Source organism: Coregonus lavaretus (genome assembly GCF_964263955.1).
Source record: "Coregonus lavaretus genome assembly, contig: HAP1_SCAFFOLD_2669, whole genome shotgun sequence".
Taxonomy (NCBI): domain Eukaryota; kingdom Metazoa; phylum Chordata; class Actinopteri; order Salmoniformes; family Salmonidae; genus Coregonus; species Coregonus lavaretus.
Genome location: NW_028160582.1, coordinates 1,067 through 4,318, shown reverse-complemented (window position 1 = coordinate 4,318; position 3,252 = coordinate 1,067). Strand labels below are relative to the sequence as shown.

The 3,252-nt window shown below is 63.9% G+C and overlaps 1 long non-coding RNA gene across 1 annotated transcript; it reads left to right on the top strand.

Moving 5' to 3' along the window:
- Positions 1-880: 880 nt before the first annotated feature.
- On the top strand, positions 881-3,008 carry LOC311121651. Its single transcript, XR_014612314.1, has 4 exons — positions 881-1,153; positions 1,219-1,866; positions 1,987-2,406; positions 2,463-3,008. It is a non-coding gene; the product is annotated as an uncharacterized lncRNA (long non-coding RNA).
- The last annotated feature ends 244 nt before the right edge of the window (positions 3,009-3,252 follow it).

The window sequence follows — 3,252 nt, the reverse complement described above, 5'->3', positions numbered from 1 at the left end:
AGAGAGGAGGAAGGGAAGCGAGAAGAGGAGAGAGTGAGGCAGGCGGAGGAGGAGAAACGAGAGGAGGAGGGGAGGAGACAGGAGGACAGGAGGAGGCGGATCAGTGATATGTGTTCCGGGAACGGAACATTACAATTCCCAGGAAAGTTCCGGACGTTTGACCAGATTCCCAACCGGGAGTTAGACCACCTGATAGTAGACGACAGACATCAGATCATCTACTGCTACGTTCCCAAGGTAGGGGGAGGGCACAGCCAAAAGAGGACTGTCTGCCCCTCGGAGCCTGGTTCCTCTCTAGGTAGGGGAGGAGCCTGGTTCCTCTCTAGGTAGGGGAGGGAGGGCGCAGCCAGAAGAGGACTGTCTGCCCCTCGGAGCCTGGTTCCTCTCTAGGTAGGGGAGGAGCCTGGTTCCTCTCTAGGTAGGGGAGGGCGCAGCCAGAAGAGGACTGTCTGCCCCTCGGAGCCTGGTTCCTCTCTAGGTAGGGGAGGGCACAGCCAGAAGAGGACTGTCTGCCCCTCGGAGCCTGGTTCCTCTCTAGGTAGGGGAGGAGCCTGGTTCCTCTCTAGGTAGGGGAGGGAGGGCGCAGCCAGAAGAGGACTGTCTGCCCCTCGGAGCCTGGTTCCTCTCTAGGTAGGGGAGGAGCCTGGTTCCTCTCTAGGTAGGGGAGGGAGGGCACAGCCAGAAGAGGACTGTCTGCCCCTCGGAGCCTGGTTCCTCTCTAGGTAGGGGAGGAGCCTGGTTCCTCTCTAGGTAGGGGAGGGAGGGCGCAGCCAGAAGAGGACTGTCTGCCCCTCGGAGCCTGGTTCCTCTCTAGGTAGGGGAGGAGCCTGGTTCCTCTCTAGGTAGGGGAGGGAGGGCGCAGCCAGAAGAGACTGTCTGCCCCTCGGAGCCTGGTTCCTCTCTAGGTAGGGGAGGGCGCAGCCAGAAGAGGACTGTCTGCCCCTCGGAGCCTGGTTCCTCTCTAGGTAGGGGAGGGAGGGCGCAGCCAGAAGAGGACTGTCTGCCCCTCGGAGCCTGGTTCCTCTCTAGGTAGGGGAGGGAGGGCGCAGCCAGAAGAGGACTGTCTGCCCCTCGGAGCCTGGTTCCTCTCTAGGTAGGGGAGGGCGCAGCCAGAAGAGGACTGTCTGCCCCTCGGAGCCTGGTTCCTCTCTAGGTAGGGGAGGGGAGGGCGCAGCCAGAAGAGGACTGTCTGCCCCTCGGAGCCTGGTTCCTCTCTAGGTAGGGGAGGGCGCAGCCAGAAGAGGACTGTCTGCCCCTCGGAGCCTGGTTCCTCTCTAGGTAGGGGAGGGAGGGCGCAGCCAGAAGAGGACTGTCTGCCCCTCGGAGCCTGGTTCCTCTCTAGGTAGGGGAGGGCGCAGCCAGAAGAGGACTGTCTGCCCCTCGGAGCCTGGTTCCTCTCTAGGTAGGGGAGGGCGCAGCCAGAAGAGGACTGTCTGCCCCTCGGAGCCTGGTTCCTCTCTAGGTAGGGGAGGGCGCAGCCAGAAGAGGACTGTCTGCCCCTCGGAGCCTGGTTCCTCTCTAGGTAGGGGAGGGCGCAGCCAGAAGAGGACTGTCTGCCCCTCGGAGCCTGGTTCCTCTCTAGGTAGGGGAGGGAGGGCGCAGCCAGAAGAGGACTGTCTGCCCCTCGGAGCCTGGTTCCTCTCTAGGTAGGGGAGGGAGGGCGCAGCCAGAAGAGGACTGTCTGCCCCTCGGAGCCTGGTTCCTCTCTAGGTAGGGGAGGAGCCTGGTTCCTCTCTAGGTAGGGGAGGGAGGGCGCAGCCAGAAGAGGACTGTCTGCCCCTCGGAGCCTGGTTCCTCTCTAGGTAGGGGAGGGAGGGCGCAGCCAGAAGAGGACTGTCTGCCCCTCGGAGCCTGGTTCCTCTCTAGGTAGGGGAGGGCACAGCCAGAAGAGGACTGTCTGCCCCTCGGAGCCTGGTTCCTCTCTAGGTAGGGGAGGGCTTAGCCAGAAGAGGACTGTCTGCCCCTCGGAGCCTGGTTCCTCTCTAGGTAGGGGAGGGCGCAGCCAGAAGAGGACTGTCTGCCCCTCGGAGCCTGGTTCCTCTCTAGGTAGGGGAGGGCGCAGCCAGAAGAGGACTGTCTGCCCCTCGGAGCCTGGTTCCTCTCTAGGTAGGGGAGGGCGCAGCCAGAAGAGGACTGTCTGCCCCTCGGAGCCTGGTTCCTCTCTAGGTAGGGGAGGGCGCAGCCAGAAGAGGACTGTCTGCCCCTCGGAGCCTGGTTCCTCTCTAGGTAGGGGAGGGCGCAGCCAGAAGAGGACTGTCTGCCCCTCGGAGCCTGGTTCCTCTCTAGGTAGGGGAGGGCGCAGCCAGAAGAGGACTGTCTGCCCCTCGGAGCCTGGTTCCTCTCTAGGTAGGGGAGGGCGCAGCCAGAAGAGGACTGTCTGCCCCTCGGAGCCTGGTTCCTCTCTAGGTAGGGGAGGGGCCTGGTTCCTCTCTAGGTAGGGGAGGGGCCTGGTTCCTCTCTAGGTAGGGGAGGGCGCAGCCAGAAGAGGACTGTCTGCCCCTCGGAGCCTGGTTCCTCTCTAGGTAGGGGAGGGGCCTGGTTCCTCTCTAGGTAGGGGAGGGAGGGCGCAGCCAGAAGAGGACTGTCTGCCCCTCGGAGCCTGGTTCCTCTCTAGGTAGGGGAGGGAGGGCGCAGCCAGAAGAGGACTGTCTGCCCCTCGGAGCCTGGTTCCTCTCTAGGTAGGGGAGGGCGCAGCCAGAAGAGGACTGTCTGCCCCTCGGAGCCTGGTTCCTCTCTAGGTAGGGGAGGGGCCTGGTTCCTCTCTAGGTAGGGGAGGGAGGGCGCAGCCAGAAGAGGACTGTCTGCCCCTCGGAGCCTGGTTCCTCTCTAGGTAGGGGAGGGAGGGCGCAGCCAGAAGAGGACTGTCTGCCCCTCGGAGCCTGGTTCCTCTCTAGGTAGGGGAGGGCGCAGCCAGAAGAGGACTGTCTGCCCCTCGGAGCCTGGTTCCTCTCTAGGTAGGGGAGGGGCCTGGTTCCTCTCTAGGTAGGGGAGGGCGCAGCCAGAAGAGGACTGTCTGCCCCTCGGAGCCTGGTTCCTCTCTAGGTAGGGGAGGAGCCTGGTTCCTCTCTAGGTAGGGGAGGGCGCAGCCAGAAGAGGACTGTCTGCCCCTCGGAGCCTGGTTCCTCTCTAGGTAGGGGAGGGGCCTGGTTCCTCTCTAGGTAGGGGAGGGAGGCGCAGCCAGAAGAGGACTGTCTGCCCCTCGGAGCCTGGTTCCTCTCTAGGTAGGGGAGGGAGGGCGCAGCCAGAAGAGGA